The following is a 22,816-nucleotide window of genomic DNA, read 5'->3' as shown; positions in this document are numbered from 1 at the left end:
GATGGGTGAGGTAAGGTGGGGCGATGGTCACTCAGTGAGTGATGAGTACATTGATGGGTGAGGTAAGGTGGGGGCGATGGTCACTCAGTGAGTGATGAGTACATTGATGTGTGAGGTAAGGTGGGGGCGATGGTCACTCAGTGAGTGATGAGTACATTGATGGGTGAGGTAAGGTGGGGGCGATGGTCACTCAGTGAGTGATAAGTACATTGATGTGTGAGGTAAGGTGGGGGCGATGGTCTCTCAGTGAGTGATGAGTACATTGATGGGTGAGGTAAGGTGGGGGCGATAGTCACTCAGTGAGTGATAAGTACATTGATGGGTGAGGTAAGGTGGGGGCGATGGTCACTCAGTGAGTGATAAGTACATTGATGTGTGAGGTAAGGTGGGGGCGATGGTCACTCAGTGAGTGATAAGTACATTGACGGGTGAGGTAAGGTGGGGGCGATGGTCACTCAGTGAGTGATAAGTACATTGACGGGTGAGGTAAGGTGGGGGCGATGGTCTCTCAGTGAGTGATGAGTACATTGATGGGTGAGGTAAGGTGGGGGCGATAGTCACTCAGTGAGTGATAAGTACATTGACGGGTGAGGTAAGGTGGGGGCGATGGTCACTCAGTGAGTGATAAGTACATTGATGGGTGAGGTAAGGTGGGGGCGATGGTCACTCAGTGACTGATAAGTACATTGATGGGTGAGGTAAGGTGGGGGCGATGGTCACTCAGTGAGTGATAAGTACATTGATGTGTGAGGTAAGGTGGGGGCGATGGTCACTCAGTGAGTGATAAGTATATTGATGTGTGAGGTAAGGTGGGGGCGATGGTCACTCAGTGAGTGATAAGTACATTGACGGGTGAGGTAAGGTGGGGGCGATGGTCACTCAGTGAGTGATAAGTACATTGACGGGTGAGGTAAGGTGGGGGCGATGGTCACTCAGTGAGTGATAAGTACATTGACGGGTGAGGTAAGGTGGGGGCGATGGTCACTCAGTGAGTGATAAGTACATTGACGGGTGAGGTAAGGTGGGGGCGATGGTCACTCAGTGAGTGATAAGTACATTGACGGGTGAGGTAAGGTGGGGGCGATGGTCACTCAGTGAGTGATAAGTACATTGATGGGTGAGGTAAGGTGGGGGCGATGGTCACTCAGTGAGTGATAAGTACATTGACGGGTGAGGTAAGGTGGGGGCGATGGTCACTCAGTGAGTGATGAGTACATTGACGGGTGAGGTAAGGTGGGGGCGATGGTCACTCAGTGAGTGATAAGTACATTGACTGGTGAGGTAAGGTGGGGGCGATGGTCACTCAGTGAGTGATAAGTACATTGACGGGTGAGGTAAGGTGGGGGCGATGGTCACTCAGTGAGTGATGAGTACATTGATGTGTGAGGTAAGGTGGGGGCGATGGTCACTCAGTGAGTGATGAGTACATTGATGGGTGAGGTAAGGTGGGGGCGATGGTCACTCAGTGAGTGATAAGTACATTGACGGGTGAGGTAAGGTGGGGGTGATAGTCACTCAGAATGATCGATTATTTATTAATTTATTTTGAGATACAGTGCAGAACAGGCCCTTCTGTCCCAATGACCTGCACGACTCCAGCAACCACCCATTTAACCCCAGCCCAATCACAGGACAATTGACACTGACCAATTAACTTGCTAACCGGTACATCTTTGGACTGTGGGAGGAAAACAGAGCACCGGGAGGAAACCCACATGGTCACGGAGAGAATGTACAAACTTGCGCTACTCCCTCTCGCGCTCCACGCACGCCCACTGATCCAAAAGAAACTCACACACCTGCGCCTCACCTCCCAGACTTTCCCCAACTCCGCCTCCGTGTTTCAGGCCTTGGCATTTCCACGAATCCGCTCTGACCAGTGCCACAACTGGGGGCTGGCTCAAAGCACTCTGTGTCCGGCCGGGGGCAACGCGAAGCACCTCCAGTGATGCCCTGCAAAAACCAGCACTTGAGTAGGTGACGCCTCAACAAGGCAAGCATCTGTTATGAAGGACCCTCACCACCTAGCACATGCCCTCTTATCAGGGAGCAGGTACAGGTGCCTGAAGACCCACATTCAACAATTCAGCAACAGCTTCTTCTTCCACCATTAGATTTCTGAACAGTCCATGAGTATACAAACTCACAATTCTGCTCTTTTTGTTTTGTATTTCTTATTACCCTACAGCCGTCAGACTCCCGAACCGGTGTGGATAACATCACTCACCTGAACACAGAGCTGATTCCACAACCTACAGACTCACTTTCCAAGACTCTACAACTCATGTTCTCCATATTATCTCATGTCCTGACGAAGGGTCTCCGCCCAAAACGTCGACAGTGCTTCTCCTTATAGATGCTGCCTGGCCTGCTGTGTTCCACCAGCATTTTGTGTGTGTTGTTCTCGGTATTATTTATTCTTTAATTGTATAATTTCTCCTCTTTCGCTCATTGGCTGTTTTGTTTATGTATGGCGTTTCATAAATTCAATTGTATTTCTTTATTTTCCCGTAAGAGCCTGCAAGAAAATAAATTGCTAGGAGCTATATGGCAATATATATGTACTTTGATAATATGTATATTTCTTTGACTTTGACAATTGCAGTTTATAGTATAGTCCATGTATTTCACTGTACTGCTGTCACAAAACAATACAGTAAAAATAATTCTGCTTCAGTAAAAGGGCCCTGCTGTGCTTAGTGGAACAGAGGGCCCTAATAATACAAAAACATAATTCTCGGAAAGGGGGGTCGCAGGTAGACAGGATGGTGAAGCAGGCATCTGACACTCTGGCCTTCATCAGTTTAGGATCTCAGAAGTAATGGTCGCGAGGTGTGAAAGCATTGGTCAGATCGCAGGTAAAAAGAGACGAGCAGATTTGGGCCCTATATCTAAAGAAGGCCTGGCTTGCCCTAGAAATAGTCCACAGGAATAATCACAAGAATGAAGGGCTTAACATATGAGGAGCATTTGGTAGCTCTGTGCCTGTATTGACTGAGGTTTAGAAGAATGGGGGGGGGGATGTTGAGAATCTCATCAAAATGTACTGGATATTGAAAGACCTGGATATAGTGAATGTGGAGAAGATGTTTCCTATAGCGGGAGAGTGTAGGACTAGAGGGCACAGCCTCAGATTACAAGGATACCCCTTTAGAACAAAGATGAGAAGAAATTTCTTTAGCCAAAGGGTGGTGAATCTGTGGAATTTGTTACCATAGTGGCTGTGAAGGCTAAATCATTGGGTATATTTAGAGCAGAGATTGATAGGTTCTTGATTAGTCAGGGCTTCAAAGGTTATGAAGAGAATGCAGGAAAAAAGGGTTGAAAACCATCCATGACTGAATTGATGGGCTGAATGGCCTAATTATTCTCCTGTTTCTTATGGTCTTATGCTACAGTTATACAAGATGTTAGTGAGGCTGCATACCCTCACCATCGGCAGGGCACCCCTTCCCTCTCCCCACCTCACTCCTCCAAGCGTACCTCAGGTTGTAAAATCTATCCCTCACACCACCCGTATGCCCCACCCACATCATCAACTCCCAACACCACCCCTCCCCTCAACATCACCACCCTTCCTCCCCTCACCTCCCCTTTCTCTCACCCACTCCTCTCTCCTCTCCATCACCGATCCTTCCTCTTCCAACCCCCTCCCCTCCCCTCCACAGTACCACCACCCCCTCCCCTCACCACCTCACTCCCTCACCAGCGTGCCCCTCCCCTCGTGGCCAGTGACGGATTGCAGTGGTGTTGGGGTTTTCCCCGCCTGTGTGTTTGCCTGAGGACGTGTGGGCACGCATCCCCTGCCTGTCTCTCAGCCCGTCAGCTCTGTGCCTGCCTTGCCTTTGGATTAATGAGTGCGTTCTGCTGCCAGCCACGTAATAACTCCAATAAATATTATCTGCAGCAGAGATCAGGATTAGTAACTGGCCTGGGAATTCGTGATACAACTTGTTTGGCGCTAATGGAGAGGAGCAGGGCTTTCCCTTGCCATTACCCTGAATGACAGCACCTAGCACCCAACATGTCCCATGATGCTGTGCTTGCACTTTAACTAACTCCAAGATCGATCTAACCCTAGCCCTAACCTTTTTCTGTCATCCATGTGCTTAACTAAGAGTTTCTTAAATGCCCCTAATGTATCTGCCTCTTCCACCACCCCTAACAGGGTGTTCCACATTCCCACCATTCTCTGTATTAACAATTCTACCTCTGACATCCCCCCTATTCTTTCCTCTTAAAATTATGCCCCCCTGTATTAACCCCTTCTGTTCTGGGAAAAAAATTCTCTGGCTGTCCACCTGATCTGTGCACCTCTTACACCTTGTACACCTCTATCAAGGCACCTCTCATTCCCCTTTGCTCCAGAGAGAAAAGCCTTACCTTGCTCACTCCATCCTTGATGCTCGATAATCCGGGCATTGTCCTAGTAAATTTCCTCTGCACCCTCTCCAAAGCTTCCACATCCTTCCTGTAATGAGGAGACCAGAAATGAGCACTGTAGTCCCAGAGTGGGCTCACCAGGGCTTTATAGAGCTGCAGTGTTACCTCATGACTGTTGAACGCATGCGGGAGGAAACTGGAGCACCAGGTGGAAACCCAGACGGTCACAGGGAGAACACACAAGCTCCTTGGAGACATTGGTGGGAATTGAACCATGTTCACAAGATCTGTAAAACGTGATGTTATGTGCTATATCAATGTGCTGGCCACAATACATTCAGTAGTGTAGACGTTCTGTGACCCTGTGTGGGTCTGTGTCAGTGTCCGGTCTGTGACCATGTGTGGGTCTGTGTCAGTGTCCGGTCTGTGACCCTGAGATGTCCAGTCTGTGACCCTGTGTGGGTCTGTGTCAATGTCCAGTCCGTGACCCTGTGTGGGTCTGTGTCAATGTCCAGTCTGTGACCCTGTGTGGGTCTGTGTCTACGTCCAGTCTGTGACCCTGTGTGGGGGATGCACCATCAATAACTCTCGGAGACTGGAAGTGAACGATAGGCTTTTATTAGCAGCAAAAAGGGAGCATGACATCTCGGAGACTGAGGGAGGAGCAGTGCCCCAATCGCCTTTATACAGGGGTCTGTGGGAGGAGCCACAGGAGCAGTCAGCGAGGGGCGTGTCCAGACAGGTATACATAGTTTACCACAGTGGGTCTGTATCTACGTCCAGTCCGTGACCCTGTGTGGGTCTGTGTCAGTGTCCGGTCTGTGACCATGTGTGGGTCTGTGTCAGTGTCCGGTCTGTGACCCTGAGATGTCCAGTCCGTGACCCTGTGTGGGTCTGTGTCAGTGTCCGGTCTGTGACCCTGAGATGTCCAGTCCGTGACCCTGTGTGGGTCTGTGTCAGTGTCCAGTCCGTGACCCTGTGTGGGTCTGTGTCAGTGTCCGGTCTGTGACCCTGAGATGTCCAGTCCGTGACCCTGTGTGGGTCTGTGTCAGTGTCCAGTCCGTGACCCTGTGTGGGTCTGTGTCAGTGTCCGGTCTGTGACCCTGAGATGTCCAGTCTGTGACCCTGAGTGGTTCAGTATCCATGTCTGGTCTGTGACCGTGTGGGTCAGTGTCTGTGTCCATTCTGTGTCTGTGTCTGGTCTGTGACCGTGTGGGTCAGTGTCTGTGTCCAGATTATGATCCTGTGTGTGATGCTGTCCATATCTGGTTTCTGATTCTGTGTATGTCTTGAATGTGTCTGTGTCCATCTCTGATACGTGATCCTGTGTGAGAGTGTGTCTGTCCATGCCTGTTCTGTGTTAATGTCTGATTTGTGACCAGTGCGGGTCTGTGTGTGTGTGACAGTGCCTGTGTCAGTTCTGTGACCTTGTGTGTGACTGTGTCCATATCTGGTCTGTCCTGTGTGGGTCTGAGCCCATGTCTGGTCTGTCCTGTTCAGTAGTGCCTGTGTTTGGTCTGACCCCTGTCAGGGACTGAATCCATTTGTGGTCTGTCCAGGCCTGTACTATGCAGTGTCCGGTGTTGCATTCTGTTTTCCCCGCGAGTCTCCACACCCCTCTCGCCCTTTGGGAAGAGGAATTGCGAATCCGTTCTGCCAGCCGAGCCAACGACGCGCTCCGCTGGCGGACCGATGCAGCCCGTTGGCTCGCTGGGTGCGGGCAATGTGCCAGTTTCCAGGGTGCGGACGAAGGAATGGGAAGTGGAGTTTGTCCCCCCACCTCGCTCGCCGTGCTACTGCGCGCACTGGCACCGTGTGTGTTCCGATTAACGACGGAATTGTTCTTCAAGCAATTAACCGCCCCCGCCACCAACCCCCAGAAACCTCAGTCCTCTTCGTTAGATATCAGAACATATGGATAATGGAAGCAGACTGCGTAATCGCACTAAAACCGCAATGAAAACCAGAGAAATATTTCACTTTTAAAGAGATCACAGAATGTTTACTGGGGAGCTGCTGGGCCGGCAGAATCTGCGCGGCCTCCGCGCCCTCTCCCCACAGCCCTGCTCTCTCCAGTTCCAGTTACTGGCCCACTCCCTTCTTAACACTATGCTGGAAACAGCCACCCTGGCTGTCAGTTCCATAAGACATAAGGTGGCGTAACGTAGAATGAGACCATTCGGCCCATCGTCTGTTCGCCTGCCTTCTCTTTGACGTCCCGGCTAATCAAGAACTATCAACCTCCACTTTAAATATGCCCAGTGCCTTGGCACTCACAACTACCTGCGGCAATTAATCCCACAGATTCACTGCCCTCTGGCTAAAGAAATCCCACCTCAGAAGCTGCAGATGCTGGGAAAACAGATAACACACATACTCACAACATGCTGGAGCATCTTAGCAGATCAGGCAGCAGCTATAGAAAAGAGTACAGTCAACATTTTGGGCTGAAATTCCGCCTGATTACTATTCTGAGGCTGTACCCTCTGGTCTAGGAATCATCAAACCTGCTCTGGACCCTCTCCAATGCCAGCACAGTTTTTCTTAAATAGGGGCCTCAAAACTGCTCTTAATACTTCAAGTGTGGTCTGACCAGAGCCTTTTAAAGCCTCAGTATTACATCCTCGCTCTTATATTCCAGTGCTGTTGAAACGATGCTAACTTTTGCCTTCCTTACCACCGACTGAAACTGCAAGTTAACCTTTAAGTAGTCCCGCACGAGGACTCCCAAGTCCCTTTGCACTTGTGCTTTTTGAATTTTCTCCGTTTAGGAAATAGTCTACGCCTTTGTTCCTAAGACTAAAGTACATGGCCTCAGCAAGCTCTCTGCTTCCTCAACACTACCTGTCCCTCCACCGATCGTTGTACCGCCCACAAACCTGGGCACAAGGCCATCCGTTCCATCATCCCAATCATTGGAATATGATGTGAAAAGCACAGGTCCCGATACCGACCCCAAACCCTCGCTATGGGTTAAAGATCTTACTCTTGGATCTTTACTCTTTGTTCTTTGCCCCCTCAACCAATGGGAAGAGTCTCCCTCCGTCTCCTCATCTGTCACCACTTGGGTTGATGGGGTGGGGGGGGGGAGATATTGTTTTTCAGACAAGAGGCTCATGACTCATGGTGTCCCCTAGGGATCTGAGTTGGGCCCGTTGCTGTTTACCATCTACGCCAACAGGGAAGATTTACAAGAAAGTTGTCAGGGTTTGAGGGCCTAAGTAAGAGGGAGAGATTGGACAGGATAGAACAGTTCATCACAGGAACAGGCCATTCAGCCCACAATGTTGTGCTGAACCAGCTAAAAAGTAAATTTTAAAAAAACAAAAACTAATCCCTGACTACCTACACATTGTCCATATCCCTCCATCTTCCTTACATCCATGTGCCTATCTACATGTCTCTTAAAAGCTTCTAAAGTATTTGCCTCTACCACCATACCAGGCAGCACATTCCAGGCATTCACAGTGTAAAAAAGTTACCCCTCACATCCTCTTCGAACCCACCCCCTCTCACTTTCAATTTCTACCCTGGAACTAAGACACTCCCTGTGATCCTTTCCCTTCTCCAGCTCTGTATCCCTTTTGCCAATCACCTTTCCGGCTCTCAGCTTCACCCCACCCCCTCCGGTCTTCTCCTATCATTTCACATTTTCCCCTCCCCCTCCTACTTTCAAATCTCTTACTATCTTTCCTTTCGGTTAGTTCTGACGAAGGGTTTCAGCCTGAAACGTCGACAGCACTTCTCCCTATAGATGCTGCCTGGCCCATTGCGTTCCACCAGCATTTTGTGTGTGTTCCCTGTCTACCCTACCTATGTTGTTCACAACCATATAAGCCTCTATCAGATCTCTTCTCAGCCTCCACCACTCCAAAGAGAAAACAACTTAATTTATCCAGCCTCTCATGATAGCATGTGCCCTCTAAACCAGGCAGCATCCTGGTAAACCCCTCCTGCACCCTCCTCAAAGCTTCAACATCTGTCCTATAGTAGGACAACCAGAAATGTAGCAATATTCCAGATGTGACCTACCCAGAGTTCTATAAAGTTGCAACATAACCTCTTGATTTTTGAACTCAGTGCCTCAACCAATAAAAGCAAGCATTCCATAAGCCTTCTTAACCACCCTATCGACCTGTGTAGCCACTTTCAAAGAGCTATGAACTTGGACCCCAAAGATCTCTCTGCCCTTAACAGCGTACTGTCTCCTTGCATTTGCCCTACAAAGGTGCAACACTTCACATTTATCTGGGGTTAAACTCTATCTGCCATTTCACTGCCCATATCCACAACTGATCTATATTGTGCTGTATTCTTTGTCAGTCTTCTACACCATCCACAACTCTACTGATCTTGCTATCATCTGCAAGCGTACCAACCTGACCATCTGTGTTTCCATCCAGGTCATTTATATACATCACAAACAGCAGAGGTCCCAGCACAGGTCTGCAAAACACCATTAACCACAGACCTCCAGCTTAAATGCCCATTCGACCACTACCCCAGTTCTAAATCCAAATAGCCAATTTGCTGCGGATACATGCCCATATATCATAATCTTCTGGATTAGCTTCCCATGAGAAACTTTGTCAAACACCTTACTAAAATCCATGTAGACAACATCCACTGCTCTACCCTCATCACTCTCTCTCGTCACCTTGTTAGAAAACTCAGTCAAGTTGGGAAGACATGACTTGCCCCACACAAAGCCATGCTGGCTGCCCCTAATTGGGCCATGGGTTTCCAGACGCTCATATAACCTATCCCTAAGAATCTTCGACAGCGGTTTCTGTCTAAGTGAAGTGAGACTCACTGTGCTATAGTTTCCAGGATTTTTCCACGTTTCATTCTTAAACAGAGGTAAAACTTTATCCACTCGCCAGTCCTCCAGGATCTTGCATGTGCCTAGAGAGGACATGGAGATACTGTGAAAGCCCCAGCAATCTCATTTCTTGCCTCCCTGCATAACCTGAGGTAAATCCCATCAGGCTCTGGGGACTTGTCCACTTCAGTACTCTTTAGGAGACCCAACACTTCGGCCCTCCTTGACCTCTAAATTCTCTAACATATTTATGCACAGCAACTGATCTCCTGGTCCTCCATATCCTTTTCCTTGGTAAACACTGAAGCAAAGTACTCATTAAAGATCTCACTCACATTCTCTGCATCCAAGCAAATGTTCTCCTCTTTTTCCTCGAGCAGTCCCACCCTCTCCCTAGTTACCCTCTTGCTCTTGATGTATGTATAGAATGCCTTGGGGTTCACCTTAATCCGACTTGCCAAGGACACTTCATGGCCCCTCCTGGCTTTCCTAATTCTCTCTTGAGATCTTTTCTGGCTTCTTTAAACTCCTCATGTGGTCCATTTGATCCTATCTTCTGAAGCTTTACATCCTTTTCCTTTTTCTTCTTGACTGTATTCAACTCCTCTCTGGACACCCAAGGTTCTCTTACCTTTCCATCCCCATCCTTTTAACAGGAAGGCACCTTTCCTGTACTCTGTGCAATTGATCTTTAAACATCCTTCGCAGTCTGATGTGGACTTGCCACAAAATGTGTTCCCAGTTAACGTTTTTTAGTTCCTGCATAATGCCCTCATAATTTGCCCTACTCCAATTTAAAACTCTCCCACCAGAACCATACCTAACCTTATCTATAGCTATCCTGAAAGTTAAGGAATTGAGGTCACTGTTCCCTAAATGCTCACCCACTGAAAGGTCAATCACCTGGCCAGGCTCACTACCCAACATCAAGTCCAGTACAGCCAATCCTCTCATTGAATCATCTACATATCGATCCTGTTCCCTTCTTAAAAAGGAACCCTCCTGAATCCTGGAACAAATTTTGCCCCATTTAAACCCCTTGACTAAGACGATCCCAGTTTATATTAGGAAAGTTGAAATCCCCCATGACAACAACTCTAGAATTTTTACACATTTCCTTAATCTGTTTACGTATCTGTTGCTCAATGTCCCAGAGGCTATTGGGCAACAGTAGCACAATCCCATCTGTGTGAGTACACCCTTCATATTCTTCAGTACGACACAAATGGGCTCAGTGTCTGGTCCCTGCATTATGTCTCCTGTGAGTGCAGCTGTGATAATGTCCCTGATAAGATGGTGCAATTCTGTCCCCCAAAACTTTTACCTCCCTCTCTATCTTTTCTAAAACTTTGAAAACCTGGTACGTTAATCACCCATTCCTGCCCTTTTCTCAACCAAGTTTCAGTAATGGCCACAACATTGTAGTTCCATGTACTGATCCAAGCTCTAAGTTCATCACCTTTACCCATAATACTTCCTAGCATTAAAATACACACGCTTCAAGCTATCTGTCCTTTCATACAAGTTATTTAGACCATAAGACCATAAGACAAAGGAGCAGAAGTCGGCCATTCGGCCCATCGAGTCTGCTCCGCCATTTCATCATAAGCTGATCCAATCACCCCTTTAGTCCAATTCCCCCGCCTTCTCGCCATAACCTTTGATGCCCTGACTACTCAGATACCTATCAATCTCTGCTTTGAATACACCCAATGACTTGACCTCCACTGCTGCCCGTGGCAACAAATTCCATAGATTCACCACCCTCTGGCTAAAAAATTTTTTTCGCATCTCTGTTCTGAATGGGCGCCCTGCAATCCTCAAGTCATGTCCTCTCGTACTAGACTCCCCCACCATGGGAAACAACTTTGCCACATCCACTCTGTCCAAGCTTTTCAACATTCGAAATGTTTCTGTGAGGTCCCCCCTCATTCTTCTAAACTCCAAGAAGTACAGTCCAAGAGCAGTCAAACGTTCCTCATATGTTAACCCTCTCATTCCAGGAATCATTCTAGTGAATCTTCTCTGTACCCTCTCCAACGTCAGCACATCCTTTCTTAAACAAGAAGCCCAGTACTGCACACAGTACTCCAAGAGAGGTCTTACCAGTCCCTTATAGAGCCTCAACATCACATCCCTGCTCCTATACTCTATTCCCCTAGAAATGAATGCCAACATTGCATTCGCCTTCTTCACCACCGATTCAACCTAGAGGTTAACCTTAAGGGTATCAATTTCTTCTTTCAATAATTTCCATGACATCCACCTTCCTGTCCAATCCTTCAATTACTGACCTGGTGCTCTGGTTCCTATTCCCCTGCAAAACTAGTTTAAACCTTCCCAAGTAGCATTAGCGAATCTTCTGGTCAGGTAATTGGTTCCCCTCCAGTTCAGGTGCGACCCATAAGACCATAAGATATAGGAGCAGAATTAGGCCATTTGTCCCATCGAGTCTGCTCAGCCATTTCATCATGGCTGATCCAATTTTCCTCTCAGCCCCAGCCTCCTGCCTTCTCCCTGCCTTCTCCCTGCCTTCTTTTCATGCCCTGGTCAATCAAGAATCTATTAACAATAAAGACTTGGCCTGTGGCGATGGATTCCACAGATTCACCACTCCCCGGCTGAAGAAATTCCTCCTTATCTCTGTACTAAAAGGACACCCCTCTATTCTGAGGCTGTGTCCTCTGGTCTTAGACTCTCTCATCATAGAAAACATCCTCTCCACATCCACATTCAATAGGTTTCAATGAGGTCACACCCCATGCTTCTGAATTCTAGTGAATACAGGCCCAGAGCCATCATTTATTCTTCATACGACAAGCCATTCAATCCTGGAATCATTTTTATGAACCTCCTTTGAACCCTCTCCAGTTTCAGCTCATCCTTTCTGAGATAAGGGGCCCAATCCTGCTCACAATACTCTAGGTGAGCCCTTACCAGTACGTTATAAAGTTCGACCATTACCTCCTTGCTTTTACATTCTAGTCCTGTTGAAATAAATGCTAACATTACGTTTGCCTTCCACCCCACAGACTTAACCTGCCAGCAAATTAACTTTTAGGGAATCTTGCACAAGGACTCCCAAGTCCCTTTACACATCAGTTTTTAAAATTTTGTCTCCAATTTAGAAAATAGTCAACCTCTCCCTTTCTTCTACCAAAATGCATGACCGTACACTTCCCAACACTGTATTCCATCTGCCATTTCTTTGCCCATTCTTCTAATCTGTCGAAGTCCTTCGGTAGCCTCTCCACCTACCTTCATATCATCTGCAAACTTTGCAATAAAGCCATCAATTCCATCATCCAAATCATTGACATAAAGCATAAAAAGAATCGGTCCCAACACAAATCCACCCCTGTGGAACATTGGCAGGCAGCCAGAAAAGACTCCCTTTATTCCCACTCTTAGTCTCCTGCCAATCAGCTACTGCTTTATCCATGCTGGAATCTTTCCTGTAAAACCATGGGCTCAGAGCTTGTTAAGTAGCCTCATGTGGCACTTTGTCAAAGGCCTTCTGAACACAACCTCACATGTACACAACATCAACCAATCCTTTGTCTATCCTGCTTGTTATTTCTTCAATGAATTCCAACAGATTTGTCAGGCAAGATTTTCCCTTGAGGAAACCATGCTGACTATGGCCTATTTTCTCACATGCCTCCAAGTACCCTCAGGCCTCATCAACGATCAACTCCAACATCTTCCCAACCACTGAGGTCAGACTAATTGGCCTTTAGTTCCCTTTCTCTCCCTTTTTGAAGATTGGAGTGACATTTGCAATTTTCCAGTCCTCCAGAACCGTTCCAGAATCTAGTGATTCTTGAAAGGTCATTCCTAATGTCTCCACAATCTCTTCAGCCACCTCTTTCAGAACTCTGGGGTGTACACCTTCAGCTCCAGGTGACTTATCTACCTTCAGAGTTTTTAGTTTCCCAAGAACCTTCTCCTTAGTTATGGTAACTTCACACACTTCATGATGCCTGACACCTGGGACTTTGAGCATACTGCTAGTGTTTTCCACAGTGAAGACTGATGCAAAATACTTATTCCATCCGTCCACCATTTTGTTATCCCCCATTATTACCTCTCCAGCATTATTTTCCAACGGTCCAATATCCACTTTCCTCTCTCTTTTCCACTTTATGTACCATACCTCTTGTACAGGTCACACCTTCTCTAGAAAAGGTTCCAATGATCTAAGAACTTGAACCCCTATCCCCTGCACCATCTCCTCAGCCACTCATTCATCTATGCTATCACCCCATTCCTGCCTGCACTAGCCCGTAGCACCAGGAGTAATCTGGAGATGACCACCTTGGAGATCCTTCTCAGCCTCTTTCCTAACCCCTTATACTCACTGATTAAGACCTCTTCCCATTTTCTCTCTACATCATTAGTGCCAATATGTACCACGGCCTCTGGCTGTTCACCCTCCCCCTTGAGATTATTCTGCAGCCACCTGAAGACATCCTGGACCCTAGCTCCCGGCAGGCAACACACCACCATGATGTCTCTTTTGCAGCCACAGAATATTCTCCCTTTCTCCCTAACTACCGAGTTTCTAACATTACTGCACTGCCTGACTTAACCCTTCCCTTGAGCCTCAGAGCCGGCCACAAAGCACCAGCCTGGCTGCTGGTGTTGTGCCCTGGTGGGTCATCCCGCACCCCCCAGCAGTATCCAAAGAGAGATGTACTTGTTGCTAAGGAGAATGGCCACGGGGAAACATGAACTGACTGCTTAATCCCCTTACTTCACCTCATGGTCACCCACCTACTGTGCGAAGCCTGTACTCTGGGTGTGACCACCTCTTCGGAAGTCTCATCCATAACGTCTTCATCCTCCCAGGCGATCATGAGTGCAACCAACTCCAGTTCCAGCTCCTTGACCCAGTCAGTCAGGAGCTAAAGTTGGGTGCACTTCCTGCAGATGTAGTCATCAGGGGAACGGTCCGGACTTGGAATGTAGGAAAAGGAGAGATTTAAAACCATGGATGGCGTAGCGAGAGTGGATCCATGCTGTCCTTTCCCCAGGGTTGTGGTATGAAGAACTAGAAGGCATAGGCTTAAGGTGAGATGGCAAAGATTTATAAAAAACCTGAAGGCAATTTCTTCACGCCAGGACATATGGAATGAGCTGACAGGGGATTGAGGCAGGTTCAATAGCAACAATTTAAAAGACATTTGGATAGGAAAGATTTAGTGGGATATGCATCGGGTGCAGGCCAACAGGACTACTCGGATTGGCACTTGGATAGCATGGATGAATTGGGCCAAAGGGCCTGTTTCCCTAATGTCTGACTCTGTGACTGTAATAAAAGAGAGTATTATTGTGGTAATATATTGTGAGAGAGGGGACTCGTTAAGGGACAGATTAGACACAAGGGCCCCACTGGTGGAAGCTAGGAGTAGGGACACTCAGAATAAAGGGTCAATCAGTTATACAACACAGAATATCGAACATAGCACAGTACGCCACAGTACAGGCCCTTTGGCCCACAATGTTGTGCTGATGTTTAACCCACTTCACGATTAATCTAACCCTTCCCTTCCACATTGCCCTCCATTTTCCTGGCATCTGTGTGCCTATTGAAGTGTCCCTTAAATATCTGTAATGTACCACCACCCCTGACAGTGTGATCCATGCATCCAACACTTAACTTGCAAAGAACTTACCTCTGATATCCCCCCATCCTTTCCTTCAGTCACCTTAAAATTATGCCTCCTGGTATTTCCACCCTGGAAAAAGTCTCTGGATGTCCATTCTATTTACGCCTCTTATCATCTCCGTCAAGTCACCTCTCATCCTTTTTCTACTCAAAGAGAAAAGCCCTAGCTCGCTCAGCCCGGAAAAGAGACAAGGAGATATTCTTTCGCACAGAAGGTGGTGAATCTTCAGATTTCCCCATCCTACAGGTTCAATCACTGAGTATATTACAAAAGCAGAGACTGATAAATCTTAGGAGTTTGGGAAAACTGAGGTGGAGTGAAAGGTCATCGTGACGGCATTGAAGAATGGTTTCCCCCCTTTCCGTTTCTTGGGTTCCTGCACCTGTTCCTCTTCACAGGGAGATGCATTGCTGCAGTCGGTTAATGCGCAGGGTTGTGGGTGCCATTGTACTGGGTGCACGTTGCTCAGCTGGCTGGTTTCCTCACCATCTGGTATGGAGATGCCAACGCACAGGGTTGGTGAATGTTGCAGAGGGTTACAAGTAGTCAGCTCCACCATGGGCACCATCTTCCCCTCAATCTTCATAAGGCAATGTGTTAAGAAGGCAGCATCCACCAATAAGGACCCTCATCACTCAGGACACACCCGTTTCATAGATGCTTCCTGACCTGCTGAGTTCCTCCAGTATTTTGTGTGTGTTCTGTTACAGTGGAATTAAGACACTAAAGCCATAAGGCATAGGCACAGAATTAGGCCATTCTGTCCATCAAGTCTGCTTCGTTATTCCATCATGGCTGATTTATTTCTCTTCACAATCCTGTTCTTCTGCCTTCTCCCCATAACTTTTGATGCCTTTACTAATCAAGAACCTATCAATATCCACTTTAAATACACTGAATGTCCTGGCCTTCACAGTCATCTAAGGCAATGAATTTCATGCATTCACTACCATTTGGCCAAAGAAGTCTCTTCTCATCGTTGTTCTAAAGGAGTGTCCTTCCATTCCTGGGCAGTGTCCACTGGTCCTTCTATCTCCCACTACTGGAAACATCTTCTCCATATCGACTCTGTCTAGGCCTTTCAACATTTGATAGGTTTCGATGATTACATGCAGAGGATGGCTGTTTGGTCATCTTGCCTGTTCAGGAACTTAAGTCAGAGGAGCATACATTCCTCATCCAAACGTGGAAGCGAGTTTGAACAGCAGCCGGGAATAAATCACAGGGTGATGAGTCCACAGTCATGAAACATCAGTCGCCATGGTCACAGTAATAAAACAACACTACATATCAGCCTCCAGCAAAATTAATTACCAGCTTCAAACTGTTATGAGACAGGTTCAAACAATCAAGCCTGACACAACACTCCTTCTATGAGAACACTGCTCCGGGGGCTCTCTCAATCACTGGATCAAGGCACACTCCATGTCCTTCTTCATGCCATGGGGAGCTGGTGCTGGGAGGGTCTGTCGCATTAGCCTGGGTGTTTAAACATGGTGTATGCTGTCGATGGTGCAGACTAAAGTTACTGTGTGCTGGTGGTGGGGGGGGGGGGGACATGTGCATGTGCAGGGAGGGGGACAGGCTGTTTGCCCTGAATGGATAAACCCCTTCACTGAACTGTCCCCACATCCTGTAGTCTCAACTTCAAGGACTCTTCATCTCATGTTCTCAATATTTATTTATTACCATGATTAATATTATCCTTTCGTATTTGCACAGTTTGCAAATTGGTTGCTTGTCTGTTTTGTTTTTCATTGATTCTGCTGTGTTCCTTTGAGAATCCCTCAGGAGAATGAATCTCAGGGTTGTATATTGTGACGTATAGGTAGTCTGATCATGAACTTGCATTGACCTTTGAACTTTTGGTGTCTATTTCTTTGGGAACTTATGGAGCTGCACTCTCCCTGGCTAGTGGGGGGTGTTCTGTCAGAATGATAACTCTACCTTGTGGATAGATTGTGAAAAGTCCCTGTGGTACCAGGAGGTAAGTCACTTATCCCAGAACAGCTCTGGCAGCCGATGACCTGCTGTCACGGGTCCAGATGAGGTTTTGGTCCATGGTGATGTCAAGGGCAGGTGCTTAGACTCCCCAGCTGTGACGGCCACTGCCTGATATTCCTGTGAGGCAGATTTTGCCTGTTCACCGCTGGCACTTAGGGCAGCTATGAAGGTCCTCTTTCTTTATCCGCCTTTGACCATCTTCTCTAATTGTGCCCCGGGTGTGCTTCAGGGTCCTCGGTCTCACACAGACATAGAAGGATTCTTCATTGCTGTTTCGGTAACAATTTTGTGTTGACTGGTCAGGATTGTTAGCCCTGAGCTGAACCCCCGAACCTGGATGACCGGTGGACCACTCTTAGTTGGACCTCTACCCTTTGACCTGTTTGGCAGGGGTGACCCTACTAAGAGCCAAATCACAAGGCCCTGGCTCCAACATAGCATTCCAGGCTGATGAGCCACACAATTCTCCAAACCCTACGACAAGGCTGTGGTCTTCTTGGAGTTGATATTCCTATACCTGGAAACATAGAGTCAGAGAGCACTGCATCACAGAAGCAGGCCTATCCAGACCATGCCGAACTATGATACTCCCTAGTCCCATCAGTCTGCACCCAGACACAGCCCTCCTTACCACCCACCTACCTATCTAAACCTCTCCTAAGTTCTAAAATTGAGCGCACATCCACCGTTTCCACCGGCAGCTCGTTCCACGCTCTCTCCACCCTCTGAGTGAAGTTCCCTCTCAGATTCCCCTTCTATATCTTACTTCTCACTCAGATTCCCCTTCTATATCTTACTTCTCACCCTTAACCCATGACTTAGTCTCACCCAACCTCAGTGGAAAATGCCTGCTTGCATTTACCTTATCTACATCCCTTATAATTCTGTACACCGTTATCAAATCTCCCCTCGTTCTCCTGTACTCCATGGAATAAAGCCCCATTCAGCCTTTCACTATAACCCAGGCTTTCAAGTCCTGACAACATCCTTGCAGTTTTTTCTCTCTATTCTTTCAATTTTATTGATATCTTTCCTGAGGGTAAGTGTCATCACAAGCAGATAGGGCTGTAAGGAGAGCTTTGGCACGTTGGCCATAATAAATCAACGTGTTCAGTATGAGAGTTGGGATATTTTGTTTATTTTTATTGATTTATTTGGAGATACAGCTCAGAACAGGCCCTTCCATTCCAACAAGCTGCAGCGCCCAATCACCTACTTATTTAACCCGAATCTAACCACAGGACAATTTACCACGGCCATTTAACCTTCTAACCGTACGTTTTTGGACTGTGCAAAGAAACCAGAGCACCCCGAGGAAATCCATGTGGTTCACGAGGAGATCGTACAATTTCCTTACAGTTGGCGCCAGAATCGAACTCCAAGTTCCGGAACATTCGGAGCTGTCATCGTGTTATGTTCACTGCAACGCTACCCTGGAAGCATCATTAAAATCGAGCTGTATGAGACGCTGGCGAGGCCAAATTTGGAATGCTGGACACCTACCTACAGGAAAAGTATCAATAAGATTGAAAGAGTGCAGAGGAAGTTGACAAAGATGCCGACAGGACTTTGGGACCTGAGTTCTGGGGAGATAGGTTAGGACTTTATTCCTTGGAGTGTAGGAGACTAAGGGGAGATTTGATAGAGGAAATTTCATTATATTCAGACAGGGATCATACCAAGTTATGTTGGTCATGTTGGGTTGTCGTGTAGATTTGTTATTGTTCTTGCAGTTTAATTTTCCTGTGCCTGCTTGTACTTTTATGTAATTTCCCATATACATGTAATTGTTCAGTGAATTTTCCAGGAATTACAGTACAGTTGCTTGTGTATTTTTCCTAGTTTTTAGTAGCAGGTGCCGCACCACATGAATCTGGCTATTTTATAGGTTAATTGCTATAGCTGGAACCTTTTCTTTGTTTTTACTCTGAGTGTGAGGTTGCGTGAAACAAGAACTAGAGGGTAAGGGTGAAAGGTGAGTTATTTAATGGGAACCTGAGGGGTAAACTTCTTCACTCAGAGGGTAGTGAGGGTGTGGAATGAGCTGCCAATGGAAGTGGTGTATGAGCATTCAGTTTCAATATATAAAAGAAATTTGGATAAGTATGTGGATGGGAGGGGTATAGAGGGCAATGCTCTAGCTGCAGGTTAATGGGAAGGCTGAATAACAGTTTGGCATGGACTAGATGGGCTGAAGGGCCTGTTTCTGTGTTCTATGACTATAGCAGAGAACAGTATGGTACAGAAACAGACCCTTCCACACACCATATTGTGTTGAACTAATTAAACTAAAATTAAACTCTTGCTCTGTCTCCCTCTGTCATTCCATTGTAGTCCATCTTTCTGCCTCCCCCCAGTCACTTTTCACTCTCTCTGCCCTCTTTTCCTCTCTAGCTACTTCTCTCTCTCTCTCCCTCTCTCTCTCTCTCCCCCTATGCCTCTCTCTCTCTCCCCCTCCCCCTCTCTCTCTCTTTCTCTCTGCTATTCTTTTGTCTCCTTTCTCTCTCCCTTTCTCACACAACCACTGAACTTCTACACTTGCATTCACTCTTTTATTCTCTCTATCTTCCTCCCTCAATGACCATCTCTTTTTCTACCTATTACCATATTACTCCCTCTGTTTCTCCCCCATCTCTCTGCCTTACTCTCTCTCCTCTCTCTCTCTCTCTCTCTCTCTCTCTCTCTCTCTCTCTCTCTCTCTCTCTCTCTCTCTCTCTCTCTCTCTCTCTCTCTCTCTCTCTCAGTAGTCTGGGGTTTGTGATGGAATTTGCCGCAGGGCTCTCTGTGAAATGCTGGCTCGTTCCCAGTGCTCCACGTTGGACTGTGTACAAGGAGATGAAATGATTGCGCCAAGGAAAGTTGGCTGGGTCTCATGGTGGGACACAATTTATGGACTTCACTCCCTCTTGACATATGGCAGTGTGGAGAAGTTACAATGCCATCTGTAAACTGAGACCATGCCTTTCCAGAAAGCGACCGAGATTTTCTCAGACTTGGAGTGTGTGCAGGTTGGCGCCTGCAACTTATAATTAGAAAAGTTACTTCTTAAAGGGACCTGTTACAGCTGTGTGGGAGAGACGCTAATCTGTGGGAGAGAGGCCGTTTGCTCATGAATGAGGATGTTTTCTCATTGGGAAGCAGCAGTTTTACCTTTGATACGAGACCGATCTCCCTAGATTTCGTGTTCGTTCTCCCACTTTGTAGTAGGCTGACCTTTAGTCTCAGTAGGTCTACTCCATTGGAAGAGACTTGTTAAAAGTCTGTCTCTCCCACTGGTAATGAGCTTTTCTCCTATTGTTAAGAAATTGGAGTTACAATTCAAAATACTGGAGGAACCCAGGAGGTCAGGCAGCACCTATGGACAAGAATAAAGAATAAACATTTCAGATCGAGACCCCTCATTCTGATGCTCTCAGCCTGAAGCATCATCTCCTTATTCCTTTGCATAGATGCTGCCTGACCTGCTGAGTTCCTCCAGCATTTTGTGAGTGTTCCTCTGGACTTCCAGCATTTGCAGAATCTCTTGAGTTTTTGTCAGAAGCTGATCTTTTCTCATTACAGAACAGTTCTCCTCTTGGTGACAGCCTGATCTCACCTTGGAGAGCTATAAACAAAGCACAGGAACAGGTCCTTCGGTCCACTATGTCATGCCAGACTATTTCAACTAGTAATTAAATGCCTAACTAAACTAACCCCTTCTGCCGACACATGGTCCACATCCCTCAATTTCCCATGTATTTATGTGCTCGATTATGAAACACTTAAACTCTTCTGTCATATATATCCCCACTACCACTCCAGGCACCCACCACTCTATGTGTAAAAAAAACTGGTCCCACACGTCTCCTTGGTAGGAAACTATTCTGTCCTCTGTACGGGACGAGTCTCTTGTTGGTGAATAACTGTTTTCCCATTGGCAAGAAAGAGTCTTCAGTTCAGGAGAATGTTTGCTCTTGGTAAGGGTTCTGTCTCTAACCTTAAAGATGGTGCGGGTGAACATGCACTGAGAATGAAGCAAGGATAGGTGGAGGGGCAGGGAGTGCTGAGGATTCAGGGAAGTTCAAGTTTAATGTCAACCGACTGTACAATCGAGCAAAGCGATGTTTCCCCGGACCACGGTGTACCCTCAAAACACATCACACGCAGCACATAAACCAAAATATTATACCATAAAAAAGTGTATAAAATATAATTTCAAATGCATGTAGCAAAGGGCAGCACATGCTAGCAGAAAACAGGAACAGAACAGTAAACAGCTCGCTGTCCTGGTGACTGGATCCTGGTGGTAACAGGGTATTCATTAGTCTCAGCCTGATGGAAGAAGCTGTCACCCTGTCTGGCAGTCTGAATCCTGATGCTCTTGTACCTCCTTCCTGACTTAATGGGTCAAAGAGATTGTCGGGGGAGGGGGGGGTTAATGATCCTCAACAATACTTTGGGCACTTAGTCTGCAATGCTCCCACTAAATGTCAGAAATAGGGAGGAGGGAGACCCCAGTGATCCTCTCAGCAGTTTTACTGTCCTCTTGAAGGTCGGACAGACAGATTAGGAGAATGGGCAAAGAAGGTAGTGTAGGGAAGTGTCTGGTCATGCACTTTGGTAGAAGGCATAAAGGCATGGACTGCTTTCTAAACAGGCAGCAAATTCAGTCATCAGAGGTGCAAGGGGACTTGGGAGTCTTCATGCACGACTCCCTAAAGCATATATGTCAAACTCAAGGCCCGCGGGCCAAATCCGGCCCGCGGTGGAATTATCTTTGGCCCGCGAGATAATATCTAATTACTATTAAAGCTGGCCCCAGTAATCGAAGCGCCTATGGCGTATGATATGGCTAATGCTGCGTTTATTCAGGTACCAGGTTTTCAGGGTTTTTAGTGTTTATTCGGCAGTCTTGCTCGGCAGTCTTCTTCATAAGAAACGGAATTTGTAAAGTGAAACACTTTGTAGTTATAGCAGAGACTGAGACACATGAGAGCAGGCTGAAAAAACGGAGGCAACGAAAGCTGCGTTCGCACGCGTCCGACTGATCCGGCCCGCATGAAGCTGCATTTTGCTCAATCCGGCCCGTGACCTAAAATGAGTTTGACACCCCTGCCCTAAAGGATAAATTGCAGTTTGAGTCGGTGGTTGGCAATCCAGAGATTACTTTACCTTTGAGGTCCTGTTTTTTATCTTACTACCTAACTCCTGATATTCTGTCTTCAGGACCTCCTCCCTATTCCTACCTATACTGTTGGTACCAATGACTTCTGGTTATTCACCCCCTCCCTTTAGAATGCTGTGGACAGGATCCGAGACATTCCTACCCTTTGCACAAATCAGCTGGGTGTTTCTTTCACATCCACAGAATCTCCTGTCTGCTGTGCTAACTATGGAATCCCCAATCAGTACTGCACTCCGCTCCTCCCCGCCTTTCTAAGCCACAGAACCAAACTCAGTGCTAGAGATCCGACCACTGCAGCTTCCCCCTGTAGGTCGTTTCCCCCTCCAAAGTGGTACACTTATTATTTGTGGTGAACAACCACTATGGTACTCTACACTGGTTACCTATTCCATTTTCCTCCTAACAGTCACCCAGTTAGGGGTGACTACCTCTCTGTCATTCCTATCGATCACCTCTTCATTCTTCCCTATGAGCTGTAGTTCATAGAGCTGCAGTTCCAATTCCTCAACGCAGACTCTAAGGAACTGCAGATCAAAACATTTCATGCAGATGTAGTTATAAGGGAGACTGGAGGTCTTCCAGCATTCTCACAGCTCACACAAAGAACACAACACAATCCTGGATCCATTCTCAATGCACTATCTACTAATAGACAAAGAGAAAAAAGAACTTACTGGAAAATTACTTAGAGCCTTTGCCTATTCTTGCCGAGCCAAAGACTCCCACTCTAACCCAGCCCACTCCAACAGTGCCCGCTCCCACAATGGCCAC

General features: G+C 47.0%; 2 long non-coding RNA genes across 2 annotated transcripts in view; one reads left to right on the top strand and one right to left on the bottom strand.

Moving 5' to 3' along the window:
- Positions 1 to 2,558, top strand: part of LOC140727364 (uncharacterized) — a 57,747-nt gene extending 55,189 nt beyond the window's left edge. Inside the window, exon 2 of the long non-coding RNA XR_012098830.1 lies at positions 2,189 to 2,558. This is a non-coding gene — a long non-coding RNA (uncharacterized lncRNA). The remainder of the gene's footprint in view (positions 1 to 2,188) is intronic.
- The window catches only part of LOC140728110 (uncharacterized), a 171,680-nt gene that overhangs the window by 115,102 nt on the left and 33,762 nt on the right, over positions 1 to 22,816 (bottom strand). The gene's annotated exons all lie outside the window — the stretch shown is intronic.

This window comes from Hemitrygon akajei, chromosome 5, assembly GCF_048418815.1.
Source record: "Hemitrygon akajei chromosome 5, sHemAka1.3, whole genome shotgun sequence".
NCBI classification, from domain to species: Eukaryota; Metazoa; Chordata; class Chondrichthyes; order Myliobatiformes; family Dasyatidae; genus Hemitrygon; species Hemitrygon akajei.
The sequence above is the reverse complement of the archived record's forward strand: the minus strand, read 5'-3'. Positions and strand labels throughout refer to the sequence as shown.